The sequence below is a fragment of the Malurus melanocephalus genome, unplaced genomic scaffold (assembly GCF_030028575.1).
Source record: "Malurus melanocephalus ecotype Western Australia unplaced genomic scaffold, MMel_1.1 scaffold_183, whole genome shotgun sequence".
In the NCBI taxonomy this organism is placed as follows: Eukaryota; Metazoa; Chordata; class Aves; order Passeriformes; family Maluridae; genus Malurus; species Malurus melanocephalus.
This window is the reverse complement of record NW_026623415.1, coordinates 397,657-424,490: the sequence shown is the minus strand read 5'-3', so window position 1 is coordinate 424,490 and position 26,834 is coordinate 397,657. Positions and strand designations below refer to the sequence as shown.

At 41.0% G+C, this 26,834-nt stretch overlaps 1 protein-coding gene across 9 annotated transcripts in view; it reads left to right on the top strand.

Annotated features, from left to right (window-relative positions):
• CELF2 (CUGBP Elav-like family member 2) overlaps positions 1 to 26,834 on the top strand; it is a 301,179-nt gene that overhangs the window by 80,261 nt on the left and 194,084 nt on the right. Inside the window, exon 1 of one of the 9 annotated variants that reach the window (XM_057373033.1) lies at positions 25,389 to 25,454. The exons of the other annotated variants lie outside the window; for them this stretch is intronic. The gene's annotated coding sequence lies outside the window, so the exon portion shown is untranslated. Of the gene's footprint in view, positions 1 to 25,388; positions 25,455 to 26,834 lie in introns of those variants that run through there. 9 annotated transcript variants of the gene reach the window in all.

Here is a 26,834-nt window from a genome sequence, read left to right as displayed (position 1 = left end):
ACACATTGTGGCCACACTGAAACTCTGCTACTTTGTTTTTCTTCTTAGCAATTTTTAGACCTAAGGGGGTGCAAAACATAATTTTCAGTGTATGGCTTGTGCCTGCATTGAATCAAACTTGTCCCATTTCAGGTATTTGTATTGTAAATTTCCAGTGGCACTGAAAATCTCTTTGTTAATTTTAAAAAGTTCTCAGGACTTTCCCAAGGATGGAGACAAAGTATGTCCCATAACTCCTGAGGCAGGGTGACTTTTGCCTGGCGCTGCAGACAGGACTGATGTTAGTTTCACAACCAACTTTTAAATAAAATACATTGTTTGAATATAAACATTTCAGTAGCCAGAAAGGAGTCTGCTAGTATCTGCCTGAAAGCTGCTGCTTCCCCCACACCGAGGAGTTGAATGATGCTCTTYGGGCTTTTCCATTCTGTGATGCTAACAGCACTAATGCAGTATCATTGTGTTGGAGGCTTCAAAGATACTGTACAAGCATTTTCTTATGATTCCCTGATCTTTGCATTTATACCCAGCTGTTTGTTATTCAGTTCAGCCATCAGCATCTAAGTCTCAATGGACCATGTAATATGCAGCTGTAGCCAGATGTAATGCTTCCTATTCCTAAATGTTTCTGTTAGAAGCTAAGAGTGGCAGGCTAAAGACGACTGATAACAGTGTTGCTCGCATTAATTTAAACTCTAGAGCTACAGTGATTCTGTTTGGCAAATTTATTCCATGGGCAACAAGCAGAGCAATATTTCCAATCTCCATCATTGCTAGTAGTGTTGACATTAAATACATTGAGTATGTCTGCACTGATACAGAATGTACTTATGGTGCTAATTCAAATAGGAGAGGGATGTCCAATTTGCATAAACAAATATATTTTCAGATACAGTTCTATTTAAGAGAGATAAAGACAGGAAGAAGCTTGTTCYAAACAATGACTCGCAATAATTTAGAACAGTTCAACAAATTTCACCCTACTTAATTTTTTTGTTCTCTATGGATAGCTGGGGGGAACCTTTTCAACACCTTGTTGAAGCCACAGGTAAATCTTTCTTTCACACCAAAACCATTCTATGACTGATGCCAGTGGGTGGTTAAAGACTTCTGAGAAACTTTGGACAGGAGCATTCTTCACAACTGCAAAAAATGCCCTGCCAGTGGGGACTCAACATACTTCAAAATTTTTATAGAAATTAACTTTTCCCTAGGGATTTTMATTTTTCATTGGCAGCAGTACTTTATAACACATGCTTTAGGTTCTGCTTTGTTATTTCATATTATTTAACTCAATGTAAGAATGAAATTTCATGTGTAGTGGTGGCTCCTTGCTTTCTCCCTGCCCCTAAGCCCAGCTTCTTACATACATACATATGTATATATATGTATATATATAAAGTGTGTATGTGTGTGTGTGTGTACATATATATATATATATATATAAATTACTTTGCACACTAAGTAATCTTAATCCAGCAGAGTTTTTGGGGTGATGGGCTGTGCTCTCACCTCCTCCTGTGCTCTGTGCATGCTCAGGGTGGTTGGTGCTGCACAGCACTCGGGTGGAACCCTGGTGCTGGGCACTCTGGGCTCAGGTTGGATTCCAGAGTGAACAGCATTGCACAGAGGGTTTGATGGGTTTGTAATGAATTGCACAGGGGAAGTGCTTGTTTGAAATCAACTCCATTAACTCGGAGCACAAACCATTGCAAAGTCAACAGTTTTTCTGAGTGGCCACCGCCAGCCATCTCTTTTGAAAACACTAATGGGCTGTTTAATTAGGTGATGAAAATTGTTTACAGTTGGTGATCCCAAGTTTTGTCATTTTAATAATGGTTAAATTCAATCTCTTCTTTGATTCTTGGCGACTCTCTCATTATTTCATAACCTGCTTATGTCTAGTTTAATTCATTTGCGTGTATTAAAAGCGACCCTCTTGTGCAGTAGTGGTGTTTGCTTAACTGCACTGTGTCATTGCAATAYGAGGGGAGCGACTGATATACAGCAGTGGATATTAAACAAGTACAACCCTGGAAGAGAATGTTTACATTTGTGGRAGAGGTGTTCCTTTTGAGTCGACTATACGTGAGACCTAAAGATARTCCAGCCAGTATGGTGTGCATTGCAGCTGTTCCTGTGCACCTCTTACTTCTGGGATGTGCTGGCTTCTCTYTCTCCCAGCTTAATATCTGTCAGTTCACAAATCTAAGAAGGAACAACTTAGAGAATGTGGTTGAATCCTCTTGCTTATTCCCCCTTTGTCCCTAGTGGGATGGGGAGGGGAAGTAAAGTTCATAGGCTGAGATAGTTTAATAGGGCAGAAAAGGATTATAATAATAAAAAAACAGAATATAACAAGTGATGCACAGTGCAGTTGCTCACCACCACCTGACYRATGCCCAGCCARCTCCCRAGCAGCAGYCCSTGACCAGCTTTGTCCCCAGTTTATCCACTGAGCACAAAACCATACACCAAGTGTGGAGTATCCCTTTGGCCATTTGGGGTAGGCTGTCCCTGCTGTGTCCCCTCCCAGCTCCCTGTGCCACCCAGCCACATCACAGGTGAGGAACATGTGAGAAACTGAAAACTTCATAGCTAGTGCAAACCCTGCTTAGCCACAACTGGAACAGCAGTGAGTTACCAACATTTTTCTCATCCKAAATCCAAAMCACAGGACTGCACCAGCTACTGGGAGGAAAATTAACYTTATCTGAGCTGAAATGGGGRCCTTATGTGCTTGACTTTGTCGTCAGTGATTGCTTTAGAGCAACCAAGAGCAGAAGTTTCTTTTCCTCTAAATTTTCTGATGTTTATTTTTACTTGGTGAAGGTGGACTGGATTATTGGAAACGACGGATTTTTTTGCATGTTGATGGTCACAGGATGCCTATGGGCTTCTTTTTCTCTTTACACTAYCTAATCATGCTACAAAGACCCACAAATCCCTGTCTCAGCAAGCATACAGTCTAAACAACAAGCAGAAAAAAATGTTTGAATGTGAAAAATTGTATGTAAGCACACCTGAATGACAGGAAATGCATCCAAACTCATTGGATGGCACTGGCAGAGGCCAGGAGATGCCTGGTTCCCAGCCTCTTGGTCCTTTGCCATCTCAATGGACTTGGATTTTGAGTTGATTTTTGACAGCATTATATGCCTCRAATTTTGCCAAGCAGCTCAAGCACAGGCAGATAAACAAACTGGCAGATGCTGAGGGAGGGAATGCCTTTTGTGTTTTGAGTTTGGGGTTTTTTCCCTGTCTGATTCAAAATGATGTCATGTATGGATCTTTGGACTCAGAAGGAATAGGAGCCTTTCAGTGGAATTTTGGATGCCACTAAGACAGAGCCTCACAGTGTTTTTTTTGAGGAGCTGGAGACTGGTCTGTTGAGAAACCAAATTGTGGTTGATGCTGTGATATGAAATCCTACAGTGATTCCAAACCTCTTTGCGCCTCCTATTTTTGTGTTGCAGATGTAAGGGCATCATTAATATAAGCATGCAATATTCTGCAAGGGTAATGAAAGCATTCCTGTGTAGTTTTTTTCTTGCTTTCAAAGTGGTACAGGTACAGACAGCTACAACCATATGTGACTGCACTTAGATAAAGGTTGTGCTTTCTGGAAAAYGTGTGGGAGACACGATCCCGTCTTCAGATGGCACTTGGTGGCTTCTGAGTCCCAGGACATCTGGAAGGACATCTCTTAAGATGTTTTCAAAGAAAGTCCTGCTGCAGTTCAGCTGCTCAAGGGTTCTTCAGCCSTAAAGGTTCACAGAGAAGGACAAAACCTTGGGTGTAACCTTAGAGCAGGGGTTACCACAGCAGTTGTACGAGTGACCAGGCGAATGTACAAAAACCAGCATGGTCAGAAGGATGTACACAACAGGGTAGGCATTTTCCAGCATGGCAATACTCACTTCAGGTGTTTTCCACTTCTATCTTGTTTATTCAGCTTTTTGAAATCAAGGCAAATAGGCAAGTTGAGGATTGTTGTATTCCTGTGTTTCTGACATTACTGGACTTCTGGAAACTACTGTGATGTTGTTGCAGTATGACAGGTGGTCTRTTACTTAAATAAGAATGACTAAAGAAGAAATTGTTTATGTTCAAGGCRTAGAACTACATGAATGATTCAAAGGAAATGTGATTTCTCCCATTTCCCGGCTGTTGTATTCTTGGGAAGTTCTTTAAATATGCATAGAAAATGCAAGCAAAATAGGGTTTTTTTTTTTAAATTTCTAATTGTGTGTGCTGTTTTCTCCCTAGGGAGCAAACAGATGAACCAAAATAAATAAGGTTTATTCTACAGCTTTAGTGATAAAGATACTTGACCTGAATAATAGTGGSAAGTAATGAATGCAAATGTTTGCAAGAAGCTGTCACATATCTTTATTATGTAATCAATACAAAAGGGTTGGGATTATGTTCACATAGTAGTAGCACACCCTTTAAAATATTATGGTTCACCATAAATGCAATTTTAAAACTACTATTCAAAACTCCTACTTATAAGGGGTATTTTTAACAACTTTTCCTCCTTCCTTTGCATCTTAGCTACACACTCAGGAAATCTGTTTCTCCTTTGCTTGAAACATCATGTAGCAAACTGCATGAGAGAGCAGTTTTTTTGGCTTTTGGGGTCAAATTTGTATGAGCTTGGCTATTTTCAAATCTAGAAAGCAAAGGGTTAAAAGGAGTCTTTGTATTTCTCTAATCCCAAATGGCCATTTAAATTGAAACATAATTTTATGAAYATTACATCTGAATGCCATTTCTTTTTACAGGATCCCTTACCTCTGGGACACTGGCTTGGATCAGGATATTTTTTTTTCCTTGCAACAGCTGTTCAGTGCATGAAATAASCCAGTGGATGTGGTCCAGTTTATAGTGGGAAAGTGTCCATCTCCAAACCACCATCTCAATTGGCACTGAGTATCATCCTTGTCTCAGCAAAACGGCCAGAAATTGAATGAGCATGAATAATGAACCCTTTGCAATTGTCCAGGTCAGGTTGACAGCAATTTTGCCTCTGTCTATTGATAAACTTGGCAAAGGTTCTGCATTTCCAGGCACGCAGAGGCCTTTCTTAATGGTTAAATCCCCAAAATAAAATCTCCAAGCTTGAAGTTGCTGTAGTTCCTGCTGCTGATTAATAAGATGATGTAGTTTTCAGAACATTTTGATACAGGGAAGATCTACTTCCTACTTCTTACCCTGAACAGTTTTCATTTTAAAATCACAACTACAGGAGCAGTAAAAGGTGGCTTCATGTTGCAGCAATCCAAGGATGAGATTTAAATAGTATAGACTRTCACATGACCTAAATTTTCAAATTCGAGTGTCTAAAGTTAGACACTGAAAATCAGGACAATTATTTTAGTCTTGCTACCCATTTTTGCTAGCACAGAAATACATTGTTAAATCTCATATTCATTTTCCRTGGAAGTAGTGGTGGTTTAGTTTTAACTTAGTGCTTTTTCTCTGAGGAGCTCTGAACAGTTTTATGAAGTATGTCAATGTCTTGGTAAAGAAAATTTGATATTGAAGCCCAGCATAGTTGAATCTGTGCTCTCATCTTAATATAAAACTGTCCTTTCAACCCAGCCTGAAGCTTTTGGAGGCATTTGCAAGGAAGATTATCTTTCTTGGCATCCTCCATAATCACTGGAGARTGAGAGGCACCAGTTCTGAAATATCTTACTGGAGCCAAATTTTGGTGTTCTGCAGTCCGTCTGAGAAGTGTTTTTGTCTGGTGTCAGTAGAGGGAACCCAGATCTGGATTCCTATGCCTAAAGTATCTATGTGAGTGCCTTCTTTTGTGGGATTAATGCAGTGTAAAAAGGTAACAATTCTTCTGTGGTTGCCACATGAAGAGCATTTGTCCCTTCAGGTCCCACTTTTTCTTACCCTAGAGAGATCCATCGATCAAACTCTATAAAATGCCTGAGTGGGGCTGATTAATCTTGGCTGTGTCAAATGTTTACTCAGGAATAAGCCTTCCCCTTTGAAGGGCCTGGTGGGACACCTGTGTGTTGCTCAGAAATGAGACCAGATTTTTGTGTCAGGTTTGTCTTTACGTAATCCATCTTGACTGGAGTCAAGTTAGGTGAAAAATGTCATGTTAATTGCCTGGTCCCATTTCGCTCATTTGTCCTGGCTGAGCCCTAGAGCCAACTTGAAAAGCAGAAGGCTCAGGAAAAGCAAAAGGAGCATCCCAAATCAGGCTTGAGCCAGAAGCTTTTTAGCAAATGCTGAATGCGAGGATGAAGACTTAGGTTTACGTGATTTGGGAAACTTCCAGAGAAAATACTCTCATTGCAAAATATCAAGTCTGTGTTATCCAGCTGGTTCTGTAGAAGCCCACCAGTTTTCTGTCAAGGAAGAGTCCTTTGCTGAKGGGTGGAAGCAGTTGAAAAGAGATGGATCTAGGTGAGCTACCAGGCTACCAAATGGGCCACTGTCTGGACTGGCCTGATTTGAGTGAGAAACTTGAATCTCAGTGTCTTCTTGTCAACCAAGTCAGTGGCCTACCAAATTAGACAATTTGGTGGTTTCCTGTGCAGTGGTGGAAAGTGTAGAACCTTTCCATCCCTCCGTCTCAAAGCCAATGAGCTCAGGACTCACAAGGACAGTGCAAGACAAATCTGGTCTTCAAAATTAAATCTTCCCTGGCCTGTAGACGTCATGTGTCTCATCTCATCTCATCACTGTCCCTCTTCCCAAGACTGTCTATCTTAGAACACCAAATTCATCATACCTCTTCTAACCGTAAAGTAAATATTGTTCCTTTAAAGGAAGGCTATACATCCAGTTCTGCATTTCTTCCCTTTACTCAGTAGATTTGCTTCTCATTTCAGACTCAACTGAGACCTGACACTGTGCAAGATCTTTAGAGAAAAGGCCATTTCCTTATATTTTGTTTATACAAAACCTCATTCTGGGGACCCTGATCCATGAAAGGTCTGAACAGCTCCTACAAGACAAATAATAAATTGGGAAATACAGGCTTAACCCCCTGCAAAACCAAATGCATTTGCTGCTTGTTGTAGGGTGAAAGAGGAAAAAAAGAAATGTGCATAAAGAAAATGGCATCTGCTAGGCTGCAGGAAAATGGACCAGTCTATTAGGAATTAGTGCTAACAGGCCTCTAAGTTTCTTTCCTCAAAATTACTGCAGTCAAAAAAAAATACCACTTCACATTTGTGCTTAATTTCACCTCTGTTTATTCTCCTCTCCTGTTCCCTGAAGAATGTAGATGAGGTTTAAGTTAGTCTTAATAGTAATAGGTTTGGAATCTAGCACACTTTCACAAAATTAACTTTGCTTCTGTTGATCTGGGAATTAAAATGCTTCATTAATTTAGCAAGTCCTGGTTTGACAGCCAAATAATGCGTTTTGTGAGCTGTACTTTTAAGTCTAAAATTCTTATCTGCAGCCCTTTCTGGATGTCTCTGACATTCAGGGCAGCTTGCAGATCTGCATGGCCTGGAAAGGAGGAAAATGTGCCTGAACATACATATGTACAAGTGCTATAATACAGTTTATATAAGTGACTGTGCTATGTCCAAGCATGTCTTTAACACTATGTGAGTAGGTAACTATTAAAACACCTATTTATTCCCTCCTTTACAACTTACACTTGTTTTTTCCAAAGTTGTTTTTTTCCTTTCCTCATTTACTCAACACAAGCAAGAACGTTTTTGGTAACAGGAAAAAGGCTGGGAGGCATGATGGATTTCCTTGCTGTACACTGGGGCTGGGGGAAGGGAGCAAAAACCCCAAACATGTCTGTATTAGAGGAAGAGATTCGTTATCTCTCTTGTTCACACCAGACGCCATGTGGTACTGACTCCTGGGATAGCAGAGATGCTGATATCACCAAGTTCTCAACTATACAACTCTATCGAGTGTTCTCATGTTTCCTGTTCCAGTCATTCTGCAAATGCTCTTTACCCTACAGATGTTTTACACTAAAACACCCATGAGCTATGTAAACCATGCTATGATCATGTATCAGGCTTGCAGACTGYGCTGTTGCACAATACATCCCTGCAGAGAACTCATAGGGTGCCTTTGGTGTTTTCCCTGATACAGAAAATTAATCTCTTCTTCACATCTCTTATAAATGTTCCCCCAAATCACTTCTGTTTCATTGTGTCTCAAGGATTAGTATGGTCTGAGCTGTAACGATGTGCCATGGGCACAACACAAGCAAATGGCTACAGAGCACAGCCATGAAAAGACTTCAGGATTCTCAAGGCTCCATAAAACTAACTGCACTAAAATATAAAACAAGTTGAAACAGTTTTGTTTTATTGGTGTCTAAAAACCATTATTCCACTTAAGTGTCGCCTCAGAGTGATGCAGACCAGCAGTCTCACAAGGAAATAATACGAAAGCAGGTACAGGTTGCCGAGCATGAGGCATCACTGGATTCCAATTTGTAGAGACCCATCACAGAGTTCCAAACATGGTAGATTCAGCTTAATTTGCACTTTGTTACTTCACAGCTCTACGATTTAACTGCACGGTCACAGAATATCCTGAGTTGGAAAGGGCCCTCCAGGGTCATTGAGTCCAACTCCTGGCCCTGCACAGGACACCTCCAGAGTCACACCATGTGCCTGAGAATGTTCTCCAAACGTTTCTTCAGGGTTGGCGCTGTGACCACTTCCCTGGGGGAGGTGCCAGTGCCCAACCACCTCTGTTCCAGTGCCCAACCACCCTCTGGGGAAAGAATCTCTTTTCTAATATCCAGCCTAAACCTCCCCTGACACAACTTCAGGCCATTCCCCTGGGTGGTGTTGCTGGTGACCTCAGAGAAGGGATCAGTACTGGTGTCTACAGAAATGTCATGCAAAGACAAACAACAGTAATTTTCTATTTGTGCGCCCTGCTGAAAAAGCAGGGATTTTTACCCATGCTGGACAAGTAAAATTTTTGGAATTTCTTTTCTCTGCTCTAATTACCATAAGTCAAGACAAGTCTGTAGGTTCTGCAGCTGAGGCTAATTGTGTTTTGCYTGGGGAAGTGTGTGGAGTGAAAGGCAAGGTACGTTTTCGTGACACTTTCTTTTCCCTCCTTGCACTGCTTTGTAACCTCAGTTATTTCAGAGGCAGCTTTTCTTTAGTGTGTTTCATAGCAAAACTCAATATTTCTGTCTCTGTTTTGGGAGGGGTGGGGGAAGAGTTAATTTTGCTCTTCTGTCGTCTAGGAAACAGTGGTTGTACTTACTTCCCTTTTGAAAACAGATAGTGAATTCCACATTCAGGGAGCAATGAATAAGATAAAAAGCTRCAAGATTAGAAGCTTGAATTAGACACCATTTGAGAGAGCAAAGATAAGTTCGTGTGAGCTCTGGAAACTCTTGGTGGAGTGGGGAGAGGATCTGCTTTTAAAGAAAGGTGCTCAGGGCTTTTAGGCTCGGGGCTGTTGGCGCTGATTCAGCASAGCGTTTAACTAAGTGCCTGATTTTAATGATGCAGGGCCCCGCTGAGTGCGGGGCTGAGGATGTGGTCCGGTTTGTGCATTAAGCACTTTGCCTCCCACCACTTGGAGAATTCAACCCTGTGCACATCGTGCTGGAAATTAAGAGAGAGACACCAACAATTGTGATCTGGGCTCCTGTGCTGAAAACARGCCATCCATCCAATTTAGGGCTGTAAATACTAAAATTGGAGATGGGGTTAATGACTCAGAACAACAGAACAGGGATGGGGATTAAAAAAAAAAAAAAAGACGGTTGTCACAATGGGCAGCAAATGACAAGTGCATTTCAGTGCAAGTTTAAGACGATTATGCTTGGAAGATGGAACTAAAATATAAAGCAAGGGCTGTATGCAATGCTGCACGTTCAGCTGGAAATGTAGGTTATGTACTTGGTATTAATTCATGTCCCAGTGAACAGGGAAAAAAAAATCTTTCTTTGATTCAGATGGGACTTGAGCTGTAGATTTTTCTGACTAAGAAGCTCTGGATAATTCTTTTCTTATGTATTATTAATAGTTCTATTACATTAAATCTTAGGTGTTCAGAATGATCCACCAGAGGTGTTTCTCCCCCCACTCTCAATCCGTTGTTCCCAGCTGAAGTCCAGGGTGCACCTGGGTAGGTGAATCRGGGCTTGGGAAACTGGCACACAGATGCATAAAAAGAGAGACACAATTTTCAGGACTAATTTCTTACAAGCAGTTCAGCAGATGTGTTTTCAGGAGGGATTTTAGTGTAGTCAAGGAGGTGCTGCCCTCTAAAAGGAACAGTTTGAAGAATTGTGGAGTCCTGGGGAAGAAATACTAAAACAAATGAGCAGGAAGGGGGAGGGAGTGATAAAAAAGGAACATGTTGGGAGTGGTGAAGCAGAAAGATCCTGGCAGGGAGTGAGGAGCAGGTTTTCTGGATGTGTTTAAAGGTGTAAAAAAGGGCAACCTCGGAGACAGTAATGCAGATAGTAAATCTCCCAGGGTTCGTGATTACTATGTTCTGATTTTTAAAAATCCCAACAAAATACAAAAACACTCAAAACAATTACAGGGGGAAAAAAGAAAGAAGTCACATGGAAAATCCTCCTGTCTCTCGTGTTAGTGATCAAAAGCAGTCCCTTGTGAATGTGGGCAGCATTGCTGTACAAATAGGCATGCCATGCTTCACAGTAGCAAATTCCAGCCCCTTTGAGGGGGGCTTTGCAAGAGGTTTTGGAAATAAATATAAATGCAAAACCTAAAAACCGAGAAGGGATATGGAAAATGGAAAGCTCAGGAGGATTTGTGATGACTTTGCAAACTGGAAGTGGGATGCAAACTCCCAGGTTGGAAGATGTTTCCGAAATGGCAGTCAATTAAAATAATATGTGATAGAGGGTTGACAGTTTGGATGTTTTCGAATGATCCAGCCCTGTCTTGGAGTGCAKTGGGGAAGGTGCAGCCCTCAGCTGGATGTTCTGCTATGGCTGTTAGTCACCTTCTCCCTTTCCYATCGAGCAGAGGGAGCCCTAATGACAGTGGATATAATGATGCCTTCAGGGATCCTTAAGGAGCAGCACAGCTCCTATAGCTCCTGCAGCCTGGTTCCTTCGTCTCAGTCTCRCTGGTGTGTGCAGCAGCCAGGACATGCCTCGGAGGGGTTGTCAGCCCCCCTCATCACCCCAGAGCTGTGAGACAATTAGCGCTGCTTCCTGCACTTGGCTGGGAGTGGGAAGGGAGCTCCAGCTCCACCGCTTCACACAGGGCTGGAACTCACCTGGCCTTTGCTGTAGAGAGCTGAGAAATGTGCATTTCACCATGAAGGGTTACCTGGCAAGGCCTCTGCCAGAAGCATCCATGTCTCCTGATCAGCTTTGCCAGGGTTGCTCTTGCCTCATCTCTCTGACATCAACTTTCCTGAGCTGCTGCAGCCTTATGTAACTGCCCCAGCTMTCCCAGCAGCCTTTTTCTGGGGGGAAAGGTGCTGATTCACCCTGCACACAGGTGCTGCAGCACAGCTTTGGTTGCAGCTCTCAGGTCSGGCAGCACCTCTCCCAAGCAGAGCAGAGCTGGGGAGAAGTAAAGAAAGGAAAAAGTTGGAGSTGGAGGAAGGTCACACTGCAGCGCTCACGCTTCTCCCTCTCCCCTAGAGATGCTTGCAAGGAAAAGACAAACCTGATGGATGGTTATATTTTCAGGAGAACGCAATGCAAAGCAGGTGGTTCCTGGCACTTAATGGACCCAGGGCTGTGTCTGTGCTGCTTTCAGAGGTTCACCTTCAGCAGGCTTTGATCCTGGCTGCCACGGGTTGTGCTGACAAAAGATATGAGATGGCAGAGGCTGCAGAGTGAACCACCCACGTGCCAGCCCCCAGCAGAGATGTACCTAATGTAGAATACTAGCACTGATGTCTCTTTGCTGTCTGGGGTGMTATTGGGGTGATAATTAGCAGAACTCCATTTTTTCCCAGCTGTAACACCATCTCCCCACAGCGCTGTAAGGTATTCACCCTGTGCCATGCTTGGTTGTGCTACAGAGGTGGTTTCCTGTGTATGGATCCCTGAATCACAGTGGCTTGTAGACACCTCGGGCTCAAAATTTGAATTATTGGTCCTGGCTCAAGCAGCTAGGTCAGAAATCTGAGTTTATAACCTTGGGTTCTTCTGTGCCCCTTGGTCGAGGAGAAAGAGCACCCCAGGGCTGGATGTTCATCTCTTCCTGAGCCGCTGGTGGACAGCAGATGGAGAAACAGCCTTGGAGGGTCAGTTTCTGTCCACTGATTAGAGAAGGAGCTAACAGTGTGACTTACACAGCCTCAGGCATCTGAGATGGGGCACGATGACATGTGGAAAGACCTGGGGATGTGGGTAGAAACCAAGAAAGAGAGGCATTTTAAAAACGTGCTGTTTTAGTGAATATTTTCAAAGCAAAATAAAATTGAATTCCTGGAGTAAGGCGGTCTACAAAAATGCCAGACTTCAAAAGCCAAAAAGGAGGAGATACGTGGCTTTCAGTGTGCAGAATGTGCAATATATAAAAATATATTTTTGAAGACTTTTAAAATTCAGAAATCAGAGTCAAGAAGAAAAGAAAAGGTGAGATGAGAAGGAACGAAGAAGGGTTTCAGGGTTTTCTTTGTTGTTGCAGTTTYGGTTTTTTCACTGCTCTTCAAAGCCTCCTTCACGACCTCTCCATCAGTCCTGTCCCAAGAAGTGCCTCCTCTAGCAAGGATTATCTATCTGTTTGCTGTGAACATGCTAATTTCCAATGATAGTTCTGAGAGTACATTTTCTTTCCTCGCTGATAGAAACCGTATTAGCTAATAAAAATAATTAAATTTATATTCTCTAGATGTAATTGGTGATTATGCCCTCTAGGTGGGAAAAAAATGCTTTCAGATGAGCAGAAGCCTATATTCTCCACTCAGATGACTAAAATTCTTTAATTTCCACAGAAGTGGACTGCAGAGAGAGTGGTATCCCCAAAGCCTACACAGAAAGGACATTAGCAGCCATTTCCTAAAGTAATTTATAGCGCAGTTCACTGTATTATGCCAACTCTAACAAACTCTCTCCTCCTTAACTGCTAGCATGGCTGTAATTCCGGTTGCTCTGTTGGGAATTTGCCTCTTGGAAAGCTAAGTGATTTATAAATTTTTAAGAAGCGATGCATACAGCTAATCTAAAGGAAAATGGGCTCTTGCGGCCCGTGCACCTGCTGTCTTGGAGGAGAGAGGGTTTCTTGCAGGATTCCTCTACTAAAATGGGAAAACTCTGATAATCTTTAGGGTAGCTTGTTTTAACAGATTGCTGATGTAAGGCCGTTGCTTCTGGAGCCTAAAGCCTTCAGTTTACCCAAAAATCTTTAAAGCAAAGATAACTTTGTGCTTAGTCTTGAATCATCATATGAATTTCCCAGCTACAGGTATTTTGTGTGAGGGAGCAGTGTTTTGTGAAACTGTGGTGGCCTTTATTTAGGTCACACTTGAGTCCCTTCTCCTTGCATCCCTCCCCAACATGCCTTCAGTGTGGAAAACAAACTTTCTAGGAAACTGTTTGTTAACAGCCTCCTTCCTTCCAGCTGGGATTTAGGAGCACTGGAGAAGTTGTGATGCAGAAGGGATGCAAGACAGGGAGCATGGGAAGAAATCCTCCTGGGTGAATTCTTGCCATAATAACTTGATATTTGATTTCTGGATAAATGCAGTTTCTTGTGCAATTCTGGAATTGCCTCTGAAGGACTTCCTGTATGGACACCCATGGCAAATGGACTTCAAAACATGACTTAGAAGAATTGAATACAAATCCATTTAACCTTAGTCCTTGACAATGTCCAGGGCAAAAGTTGCATGATGTTCCCACTCCCCTGACACGGATGGCACGTGACACAGTAGAGAGATGGAGGAGAAGCTACTCTCTGCCCTGCTTCAGTTGTCAGTGTGTCATCGTTGCTAGAGAAACACAAAACCTTGGACAGGGATTCTGGCAGAATAAAAGCCTTTCAATTCATATTTGATCACATTTAAAGGAGGGGGAAGGAGGGACCTTGTAAAATCCCTGTTCATCCACTAGAGAGCATATAGGCAGTGCTTCTCCTTGGAGAAAATAAAAATGTCAAGCTCTTATTATGCACAATAATGCAATGCAGTTTAAATGTTTACTGCTGTTCTACCCACCGCAGTCACATATGGAGAAAAGAGTATGTGGAAMCTGGAAGAAAGCTTTGCAGATATATAACTTTCATGTTCAAAAGCCTCTTATCTCCTTGTTAGTGTTGAATATCTTCTTGTTCTTAAAGAGCGTTCCTATTATCCCCATGGAAATATTAAATTATTTACAAAGTTCCTGAGAAATAGAGGGGTGGACTTGAGAAGGTGCAGAGCCGATATCTGCAAGGGCATTTTATGGCTTTTAGAGGATTCCAGTGTTTCATTTCTGGCTGATGTGGTTGGGAAGAAGCTTCTGCAAACAAACTGATGTGAAGCTGCTCATTCTGCAGATGATCAATGCGAGAAGCTGCCGCTGAGAAGGTGATATCCTTTGAAGTCTAATGATATTAATGTTGACTCTTAAATATTTCATAGCTGTTACTCTTTTGTAGTGATTTTAGTGCTTGAGTTAAGAAGCACAATTCTTTTTCCTCATCTAATTTTCATTTTTCCCCTCTAAACTGCCTCACTCTGTGTGTATACAATACACGTATGTAACCAGATTTAAACCATAGGGATCTGCGTGCATTAAATGGATAGTGGTACACCCCACTAATTAATTACACTTTTTCCCCCCCATGGGAATCAAATTTACTTTTTCCAAAGGCTGTTTGTTAATACAGTGCATGTTAGAGGCAGTTTTTTCCAGTGGAATACGTCGCTGACTTTCTCTGCTGCCCTAGTTAACCTTATTTTGTCCATCTGTAGGTTACAGATGATTCCACTTACACTTGTAACCTGCTGTGAGAGCTAGGCATGAAAAATAGTATAGAAACCTCAGGTAGCTCCTCTGATACATATCTTTTCCTCTGGATTTTTTTATGCTTGTCTTATTTTGTGGAGGGTAAAATCCCTCGTAGTGAATTTGCTACATTAGTATAGAGCAACATGAATTTGGTGCATCACAGGTGTGCATTCATTACGTGGCCTTTCCTGGYATATTTTTACTTTTTGTATGCCATGATTCTGACTTAGCCACTGGCAAAATATTTTTGTAGTTCTTGGATASTGGATGAATTTCCACTGACACTTAACAGACAATCTGGTCAGGATTTTATTTGCCCTCAGCATCAAGCAGAACTTTCTTTTTGTTGCCTTTTGCAAGTGATCAATGGATCCACTTAGATTATAACCTGGAGTTAGGAGCAGAATTACATGTTAATATCTCTCATTGCAATAAAACAACTGTTAAAGTCCATTACTTTTCTGGGGAAAAGAATGGGATTTGTTTAATTTTTACTGCCTCAGTAGTGTTCTGGTGCATATATAAACGCTGATGAATGAAATCAAGCAATTAGAATTAGAAATTAATAACACAAGGCATCTAGTCATTTCAGCAAGTTTGCATTTTGGTTCTGATTGATTTTTCTAATATTTGCTAAGTGCATATGTATCCACAAAGGCTTTATATCCATATGCTGTATTTTTAAAATGCCGGCATGTTGACTTCTGGGATCTAGATCTGTTATTTGACAGCATATTATGATTTAATTTCTGTTACCTGAAAAAACTGCACCATTAAAATAGCTGATGCAGAATTCAAGCACGTCTGCTCATTGTTCTCTTTCTGAAGGTTTTTGGAAATTACACTCRCTGCCTAACACTGTAAAGTTGGTTTACATTTCATGCAGGGTTRTTTTTCCTCTTTGAATGATGGCGAATATTTGTGTGCATGTATGCAAGTGTGACATGAAAATACAAAGATAGCTGCCTTACAGTTCTGTTTTTGCTTTTTAATTGATATTTGGATGATATAAAGCAAGCAACTGCCATATGACAATAAAGTGGACCAACTTTCCCAGCTGGATGTCATATTTGACGAAGTATGTAACCAGAGAAACTGTGAATTATGTAAAGTGCTAAATAGGATTCTGGGTGTAACTTATTACCCTGCGGGCTGGAAGATACTGCTTGTTATTTACTTGCACTTTCTGAAGCAACATTATTCTGGGTGTTTCTCAGAAGTGCTAAACTTCGTTGTTGGGGAAAAAAAATTCAAAAGTGTCGTAACTTCTGGTTTCCTATGGGGAAGGCACAGCAGGTTTTTGAAGGCTGGATGTGAGTAGTGCTGAGTAYGATTTCTCAAACTCTTGTCTGCCATGCTTTGCATGTGTCTGCTCTGCTGCCACCAGGTAGGGCCAGGGAGAACCAGATTTCCTGATAGTTCCTGACGAGGACAGATGCTGCTGTCTGGGTCCACTGAGATAAGAGCTCCTTGGACCTTTATGGGGTGGTGGCTTTGTTTTATATTCTGTGTTTAGCTCACCAAGGAATATTTTATTTACTTGTTGATTGTGTCCCTTTGTGGTTCTATTGGTCCCTTTTYGGTTAAACTGAATCAATCACACAATTTAGTTTTACATATAGTTCTTGAAAAGCCAGTGTACTATCAGCAGGCACGTGCTTTGCTGCATAAACCTAATGCAGCCTCTCTTAAAGAGACATTCTAAACTTTAACCTCAACATAAAACTTGCTACTTTATTTTTTTCTGCATTTCATACTGCACCCGCCGTTCTTCCTCAGGGTCCCTGGATTTGTTGTTGGGCCATGTGCAGCACATTCTTATTTATCAGCCACCAMGAGTGAGGTAGCTGATCTCTGGAGGCAGACAAGCTTTTTGCAGCAGCAGTCGAGTTGTGTCAGGAGGTTGTKTCTACATGAGGGTGTATGAGTTGATTTGGTTGTAGGAGGAAATGCTGTTAAGAAGGATCAGATTTGGTGAAGAGTTTTGCTCTTGTGCTAAAAATTGGCGCTTTGTGATGCATTAGACTGGACTTGTACAAAAACACACTGYTCAGAGCAGCTCACTGGAGTCACAGGAGGTGTGGAGTTGGTGTTTGTGGGAGGCATGCATGTCAGGAAAACGTTCATATCCATCAGTTGTTGGGTGTTTTTGTCAAGAGGACGCAATATTAGCCGCTGGACCAGGCCCTGAGCTCAGGGTTGTCTCTTCTGTCTCTGGCCCTGCAGGTGAAGGGACAGTCCAGGGGACCTGCCAGGTTTCCATCTTTGGCAGAGGCAATCACCTTGCCTGTTCTTTCATTAACTGGAGGGGACAAAAGTTAGTGAGTGATTTAAATACTCAAGTTTTGAAATAAATACTTTCAGCTGCTTTCCATTTTTTTATGTCTGTACTATTGCATTCTTTTTTTTTCTCTTCATGTTTTTTGGGTCTTTCAAAGCTGATGGTGCTGTGTAATGGGAGAGATGGAAGTTTTCTACTCTTATGTGTGAGCATTATGCAGGGTGGAGAAAACCCAGGGAGAGGCAGTAGTGTGGCTGGGAGAGACAGCCTTGCTCTTGAATGGCAAACCTTCTCTTTCCTAAATCCTGTCCAGAGACTTTCTTGCTCTTGCAGCTGGCAAAAGGCTCTGTCTTTTTCAAAATCCTGCTGAAGGAACAGGAAAATATCAAGAACTAGGAAACAGCTGCATTATCCCCTCTTACAAAGCTTTGTTGGCAGATGAAGGAGAGACCTGGTGTATGCCTCCAGGAAGATTTAGGTTTCAGCTCATGGGCATTTTCCTGCGTAAAGCCTTGTTCAAAGTGTGCTGGATCAGCTTTCGGAGCAGGTCTGTTGGGTGCAATACGCTGGAAACTGCATTTTCACATAATCCAAATGTTTTGGGGGAGAAAAAAAGAAAATGCTGTTTTGGTGGTGACTCATAAGATCTCGTGCTGCTGTGTGCTTCACCTTCACATGTGCAGCTCTTCTCCAGTATGAAGACAGAATGCACCATGGCACAGGTGCCTGCAACCATGAGCATGTGCCTTCCTTGGTGTCTGTGCTCATTTTGAGTTTTAAAGTCTGTAGGGCTGGGGRAAAAGGACAAGAGAATGTTATGGTATTGCTGTGGTGGGAAGGCCTTGCAGAACCTCTGCAAAATGAAAAAAATTTGCATCAAAATCTCAGAAATCATATAACTTGTAAACAGCTTATCCTTCTCAAATTTTCTGAAAGCACTTAATTTTTTATATAAAATCTGTGTCTTTTGTATGAATAGAGCTATCTCCATTTGCAATTCTATGGTTTTTCAATCACACGTGAATCTAATTCTCAGTTTACTATGGTAGCTTTGAGACAATATAGCGATATGTAACATATTTGAAAATTCAGAAATTTAAATACTGGTATTGGAACTTCAGTACATCTGTCAAAATTCAGGCAATGGTGTAGGAGTTGTTGTCCAGTAATTCCTGTTGTACAATGCAAAGCTAAGCTTAGCAAGAAAGGGTTAAAAACACCACCAAACTGAATTTTTGGTTGATTTCCTGTTTTAGCATTTAGATCCAAACTACAGTATGAATGTAAAGCTTCCCATCTAGGTCTCATCAGTTAAAACTTTTCWTTTGGTTAACATGATAATGTGTTTCTGCTTATTAATTTCACTGCAAGATCATAGGCTTTTAAAAAAATAACAATCATTGAGAAACTCAAAGGAAAAAGTAAGTTTGATATGTACTGWGTGTGTTTATTTCAAGTGCATAAGCACCTTAAGGAGAAAAGAAATGTAATATTTCCCCCTTTTTTATTAGGTATTAAAAGTCTTGAGCTAAAAATTGGAAAATTTAGTGCACTGTATTCAAGTTCTGCTTTTAAAAGCTTAATGTAAGAATTTTTAAAATCAATTTACTAATTTCCAATAGATTTACAATACCAAGTATCCTAGTTTTGTAAAGTTTTGTGAATCATTTCCTTTCATGATAGTTGATGATTGGGTCCTATACCTAAGTATTGGGTCCTATACCTAAGTTTTTAGTTATGGGGAAGAATTTCCAATATGATTCGCTACAATCACCATTATTATCTCTGTCCTTCCCAAAATAATGTAGAGCTTAAAAATACCATATTTAAAAGATTTTTCTTTTTTTTCCAGTTTTTCAAAGATCAAGTAACAAGCACTCAGCCTCATCTCAGGCCCTTTTAAAACACTTAGTTCTTCTGGCCATAGTTGGGTATCCAATAATCTCATTTTTYACTAGAACGCTGGGTTTTTTCTAGAAGTCCTCATGCAACCTTCTGCTTTCAATTTGAAGTCCAAGTGATTTGGTTTTATTTTATAAACTTGTTTCCAGTGTTTGCTCTGTACCAAAATGCACCCTTTTCAACTTGTCCAGTTTTCTTTTCCTGACTGTGTTCTGCAGGAAGTTCAGCCCCCCTTTTCTGTATTAGTTAACCTTTTGGCCCATAAATATTCGTTAATGGAAATTTTCCCCGGTTGGCTCAGGTTTGTGATAGTCAGTGAGCCTGGGCTGATAAGGGAACCCCGTGCCGAGGAGAGCATTAAACCACAGCTGTACTCCTTAGTGCTCCTGTCTTTACCTGCCCCAATCGCATACCATTACCCTTGATTTATCCAGTGCAACGTGATCCTTGCACAAAGCCAAGCCTGGTTTGTCACAAGGCCTTCCATTTTCATGCCTTTCTTATCTCTTTCCCAGCCACATTCTCCCCAGTGCAACAAAAAGCTCAGATGTAAAAATTTCCAGGGTAAAAGGAGCCAGGACTGAATTTGTGCAGTTTGGGTTTGGATGAGAACTTAGATAAATTGATTTAGGTTTTTTTTTTAAATTTTATTCCCTTTTAGCCTCTTGCTTTCTGATTTCTTTCCATGCTATTAATCACCTTGCTTGTCTCAGGACTGSAGATATGAGCTGTGAGATGCACCGTTCTGTAACATATTCAGTTGTCTACACATTTTCTTGATGTGCCTGCAATGCCTTGGGAGCCCAGCTGCAGCCACCTCAGGCTGCCTTCTGGGGGGATGCAGGGGGCAATTTTGCATTTCCATGAAGCTGTGTATTTAAAAGATGAATAAACTAGTCTGGGTGAAATATGCACAATTCTTCCATAGTAAGTCCCACCAGGGCACCTTCCTCGTCAGACTTTGACATAAAACAGCTCTTAGCACTGATCTTTGTGTTGGATTGAGCTTACAGAGTGTTTAGCAAAGAAAACRTTCATTCATCTGTCCCTACGAATTAAAACAATCAAAGGGCTTAGAGAAACCTAAAACAGGTTGCAAAATGGGAAGGTGCTGCTAAGTTCAGGTGATTAAAACTAATACCATGCCTTTAGAAGTCTTTAAATTGATGAAGAAATGCAAGATTTCTGTGAAACAAAAGAACCTAAAATCTAACCATATATGTATGTATATTTCTTTGCCTTGGGAATCATGAACCTCTAGGATACTTCTATTTCATGCTTTAAATTGTTTTCTTTGAAGCCACATAGAATGAAAACTTACTTTGCCCATTATTGAAAGGGAAACCCAARCATCCCCTGCAATCTAATTGGTTGTGTCCTTCCAGTTTTGATTTTGATTTGTACTGAGTATTTTTGGATGCATCAAAAACATGACTCGCAGTCAGAATATGTGTCCTTGTCAACATTTCAGTAAGCAGAGGTCAAACCAGAACATGAGAATACAACTTACATATTCATAATTGCATAAATTGTCCCACAAGAAGGTCCTTTATTATGTGCTGTCCATTTGCACTCTTAGTTAATAGTTTAGTGGGCACCATGAAGATGTCAGCTGCTTCTTTACTGATAAATTTTATTTTATTTTGCATAAGCCTACATACTTTTTCAGACAAGAGAATTAGTGTAATCTCTTTCAGTGTGATAGCAACATGAATTCAATGCCTGCAAGAAGGGATGATAGCACTGGTTATCTGTTAAAGGAAGAAATCTTCGAAAYATTCCATTCACCTATGCAGTTAAAGTGACTAGAAGTTCAAACAGTCCTCAAAATATTGATGCAACTTCACTGTATTTTTAAGTCTATAAGTATCTGCCTCTAAAACAAACAAAAAACCAAAYTCTGAGAAAAGGGAAAGTATTTGAAGATAAAGAAACTATAATCAGATGCTGTGCTGAAGGTAAGGCAGTTTTTTAACAGTGTGGATRAAAGAAATGGRGCAGGAAAATCATGGGAAAGATAAYGTAGACTTCAATGAAAACTGATGTGTTTTTCATTAATTGCTTTTAGAGAATTTGGGGGAAAAGCCATTTAGTAATAGAATAAAATAAAGACAATGACCAGTGGTAGTCAAAGCCACAGATGCAGCCATCTGAAGATGAAGAAACCCAGGTGTGATCCAGCATTGCTTTGGTCCAATTTTTGGTGACATCTTTGTCACCATTGACTTCTCAGGAAGGTTTGAGGGTTTCTGCTCTAACCAGCTCCATGCTGCCCTGAGCACAGTGGTCAGAATTCTCAAATATCCTTCGTTTGACTGCAGCAAAGCTAAACCTACCCTCAGCTGGGGTTGTTGCAATGGTGAATCAGCCCAAACCCCTGAGAAAAGGTGACAGAGTTACAGGGCAAAGAAAATGTCAGGAAAAGAACAAACCCCCCACCTGCTTACCAGTGAAAGCAAAGATCGTGACCTAGTTTTAACAAAAATTGCCASCATGTGCCTGCAGAGGTGATGAGCCCCAGCCACACCACAGGGCCTCCCAACAGCTGAGCTGTGCAGGGCCAGGCACCATCTGCACAGGATATCATCYGCCACAGCTCTGGGGGCAGAAAAAATAAATCCCAGAGGCAGSAGGTAACTCCTGAGAAGCACAGGGCTTCTGCCAAGCCCCCAAGTGGGGCCAGAGCRCTTGTAGGAAGCAAGAGGTGAGTCAAAAACAGAGCAAGGGCTGTGGCAGAGCCTGCACAGGTTCACCTGCCCTGTGTTCGTGCCTCCACCCCTCCCAARCACGGCCAGTTGCTAAAGGAAACCGCAATTTTTATGAATATCTTGAATTGCAGCCAAGTAATTATCTCCAGGAAATTTTCACGTTACTGATAATCTACAGAAAGTGAATAAGGAATACAGACTGGAGGGGAGAAGCTGAAAATGTTATAGTATAATAAACAACCATCTTGATTTAGAAGTTTTGTATACGAAGATCTAGGTGTGATCAGTAAGTGCTAATTTTAGGAGGATACTGTCCTTTGGTGCATATAGACAGTATCTKCACACTGGACACAACACATTGAATTTTCATCCTGAGCTACCCAAAATTAGCATTGAGCAGTATCAGCCTACTGTAACACTGCTGAGTGTCAGAACTTTGCATGTGACTTTTCAAGAATAAAAAAAAAAACCAAAAAACATCTCTGCTGAAGAGGCTGTTTCCTCAAGCTGACTTTCACATTCATTTTTGGGTTTTTCATGTCTATTAATTTATTTCACGCATTCCATTAAAAATGGCATTTACAGGTCAAGGAGCATTAAAGTGATTTCATTTGCAAAAAGAAAAAAAACAAGCAACAACCACAACTGAAAAACAACAGCAAAACTCTGCCTTTGTTGATTGTGCACTTTATGAAAGATTTACATTTCTCACATCTGTTGCCCTCCCAAGTTTTCATCTTGCATGTAAAATTCATACAGCAAGATGAAATATCTCCCAATGTCTGGAGATGGAAAGCTTAGTAATAGCTTTGATTGTTTTTTTATTCAAGAGAATATAAAACAACCTGTTTTTTTTAATGATGTCACAACTAGCGGCGAGTTTGACATTATCACATTAACTGCTAATATATAAATGCAACACTAATGTACTAGAATTAAAACATTGTAAAATTAACTTCCCTTGGTTGAGCCATTAAAAATACATTAATACTCCGTCTTGCAAACTGGACCTGATGCAATTTGATTMATCAATAACTAGTTTATGAGGGTTYTTGTTTGGATATCTGTGTTTATTTTTCTGGAAAATGATTCTGACTTGGTCTTTTGCAAAGGAGGAGTCAGCAACATCTCAGGTGCACTTATATAGCCTTTGTTTTATTTTTGTTCTATTTTCAAGGATAGTAGCCAGAGCAAGGAAACTCAGTCTGCCACCTGTCTTGTACTCAAGTTGRCCAGCTTTATCCATGCTGTGTACTTCAACTATTAAAATTTGTAAAATTAGTGTATTACCCTTCTCATGCAAACTGAGGCTTAATGAACGGATGTTTGTAGCTACTTTCACATCCTCCTACGAGTCACACAATGTGAGTGCAAAGCAGTTGTTGCTGGGACATGAGAACTTTGGAGCAAAAGCTTTGTTGGAGATGGGGAGCAGGTTACACAGGGCTTTGTGGGGGTTACTTTTTTTTTTTTTTTTATTTTTTTTTTTTTTTTTTTTTTTTTTTTTTTTTTTTTTTTTTTTTTTTTTTTTTTTTTTTTTTTTTTTTTTTTAAGATACTTTGGAATCTTTTAAAAAAATCCCTGTTTGGAAGCAGGTGGGGCACAGGACAGCAGAAGATACCCCCCATATAATAGGTGTTATTTCTTGCATCCCCCTTCTAAAACCTGCATGCATCAAGGTTTTAAAGCTTTTAAAAACAAGCTCTGAGTTGAACAAAAAAGACTGCTGGAGCAGCAGTGGGCATGTYGAAGCACACTTGAAGATAACAGCTGTCAGGACACAGGAGATGAAAATGCAACCAAGTACACAGGCTACAGGGAAAGTTGGCCTTGRGCATTTTGCTTTCACTTCAGTAGTTTTAACCCTATGTACCCCAAAAAGTATTTTTAAAGTTGGGGGAGCACAAAGGAGGAGAAAATCCTTTATGAGCTGTTTCTGAAAAATGAAAATACACAAAAAGCTAGTAAATAACTGCTGGGTCACCATTACAAAGTGCAGGCAGGGCTGCATTTAGACAGCTTGGCTTTTATCTGACTGTGAGCCGTGTGTTTCCTCATACGGGAACTACCGCCAATCCAATTTTAATCAGTTGCAATTTTGTTTTTGCGTCTAAATTAGAATAGCTTGGATTGAAGGGGAAGTGAAAAGAAATGTCTGTCAAAGCATTTCTATAAAGCAAGAACTCTCTCACTTCAGTTTCATCATGCATCCTCCAGTATGATATTCTTCATTTTACCCAAATATTACCAGGATTATAACTCTAGTGTATTTTACATCTGTTTTCTGCTTGCAAAGCTAAATGAACAGCTCATGAGCCATGCTGGGAAGTCTCCCCAAAGACCTTGCTGTTTAAAACATGTAAGTACAAGCATGACTCAGATTGGCGACAGTGAATGGAAACTTTCAGTTCTGTTGTTGTCTCGAATCTACCTTGATTTGGGAACAACCAAAAATATTCCTTCCTGATGACCGTCCGGGGGCCTCTGCGAAGAGGCTGGGCGGTATCAGTTACTGCAAGTAAGCAGACACATATTTGGCACATGCCTCAGCAGAGACCAATATACCTCCCAGCCAGGCTGAGGGACATAGGCAGGACAGCGCTTGATTTGTGACTAAATTCCAACCTGTGACCCAGCAAAGCTCCTCGCTGCTGAGCCTGTTGCTCCTACACTTTCCACCTGCATTATATCCAGCTAAAAGGAAAATGGCTAAACACAAGTTTCTGCTAGCATCTGTTCYCATGCCTGTTGTTCTGAAACAAAGCCTAATTATCACAGCCCCTTCCTTCGTATTTTCTTTTGACTTACCCAATTGTCTGCAGCTTTGATATCTAGAGCATAAATGCCAAGGCTGAAACGTGCATTCAATTAGATGACTCTTGACTGACCTACATAACAGTTCATTCATGAGATAATGTGACCTGGAGTCATGGAGATAGAGGCCAGTTGATTGAGCTGGCTTGGCTGTGTACACTGCAAACTCTCCAGTGATTGAGGAATCATCTAAAATTAGCCATACGCTGTACGTTGTCGAGAGCCTTTCAGACCCGGCTCTGCTTCGGTAATATTTCTTTTATGAGATGGGCGTATAATTTCTCACATTGTAATTCTTTAATGCTTAACATTATTAGCATGAGGTATTCGGGTATCAAAGAAAATGAGCAATTAAGTGATTTGTGCTTAAGGTATGCTCTCGGTTCAGGGCGTAGGTAGCCAGCCTCCCATGAAGGGGCAAGAGCTTGCACAGTATTCACCACTTCCTTCAGAGAGCTACAAAATGGTGCTTTTTGAAGATGAACCTCGTTGTGCATGTAAATCCCAATYGCCTATTACTGCGCCGCAAGTTAAAATGTATTTTTGTACTAAAGGTTATTGTGTGTTTGTAGAGAACCACAGGGTATTTTCCCYGGCTTTTGCCTGCTGCATTTGTGAACTTGCAGCTTTCAGCTGTGGAGGGGAAAAAAAAAAGTGAACCAGGGAGCGACTGGTTTCAGCATAACGATTAAGCAACAGTTTTTGTATTACTAAGCCACAAAGGAAGCTCAGCTAAAGGTTGTAGGTCGGAAAGAAACCTTGAGGAGCATGCTCGTGAAGTGAGGCACTTCAAGAAAGGCTGCAGCTGTCACTTCCACATCTGAGGGGCTGTGAGGTATTATTTCAACCATTTTCTTATTCTGTCTTGTCTTAAAGATTCATTAACAGAATAATGTGAAATTATCTGGTGGTGTCCTCTGGGGCATAAATTCTTCTATTTTTATTTTTTCCCTCAGTGAGTGTGGTAGGAGCAGTCTGTGCTCTGTCATGTCCAGTTCCTCTCCGATGAGGCTGACTGACGTGAGGAGGACGGGGGACATTTTGTACAGGGAGGCTGTGGGCTCTTCAAAACACATTTGGGGCACAGCACCAGGGTTCTCGAGGCTTTCTCCTTGAGTGGRTGCATCTCATAGGGGGTTTATGTGYGTTTAAAGAGCRGGTTACTTGYTCCCKCCRTCTYTGTCTCTTCCATGAGCTGGTTCTGTGGTTAACTCTGTGCTGACACAGTGGTGATCCTCTCTTGGGCATGGTGAAGATTAATCAAAATGCCCAGGAGCTGGCTGTCAGATGTCCAGCAGGAGGTTTCCTGAGTCTTTTTGTGAGTTTCTTAGGAGTTCAGGTTTCTTTTTAGCATTACATTGTATAAGAAATAATAAATAAGGAAGTGACAACCTGCATTGCGTTAAAAAGGCGTTTAATTTTTTTCTTTCACTTCATACGCTTTGCAGTGCTTTTGTATGATCTTTTTTTTTATTTTCATATTGTATATACGTTGTTTGGCTTTGAGTGAATAAATTGTTGGGGATGCTGGTGAGAGGAGCAGCACAGAAACTTTTATATTTTGCAGGAGTTTTTTTGGTTCAGACAGAGCACTTGGGCTCCAAGCTGAGGCTGAAATTGCACAGGGCCCAATTAGTGCCTGTTACCTTTGCTGTTTGCTCTTGATCGGTTGCAGAGACAGAGGTTTAATTAAGCAGAAATGGGGATGTGGAGTTAATGTTCATTATAACTAAAATCGAAACAGCTGTTTACCTTGCCGAAGCCTTGTGTGTTAATGTCCATAAATCTCACCTCGAGGAGAGCTCGGAGGAGCCAGCCCCTGCACACGCCTTTCCAGATACCGTCTGATATMATTTTACATACTCATTTTCACAACATTTCCTAATCATATTAATTAGCACATTAGGGTATAATTCTTATTGTCTGCAGAAATTACTTCAATTAAAACTATTAACATATTATCATGATTGTTGTAGTATTTGCAATTTGCTTTGTTACTACTCAACAACTACTCCAGCAAACCCAAACGTTTGAAATCAGCATAAAATTGTCATGGCTGTGCTGTTCCTCTTAACTGTCACATCAGGTCTCGCTGTAAACTTCCTGAAGAAGCTCTGTTTCTGTGCTGGTGTTTCTCTGTGAAAAAAAAAAAAAAATGTGAGAGGCCATGATTCTCCTACAAGTTGARGCTAGAAAGATTTTGTCTTGATTAGGC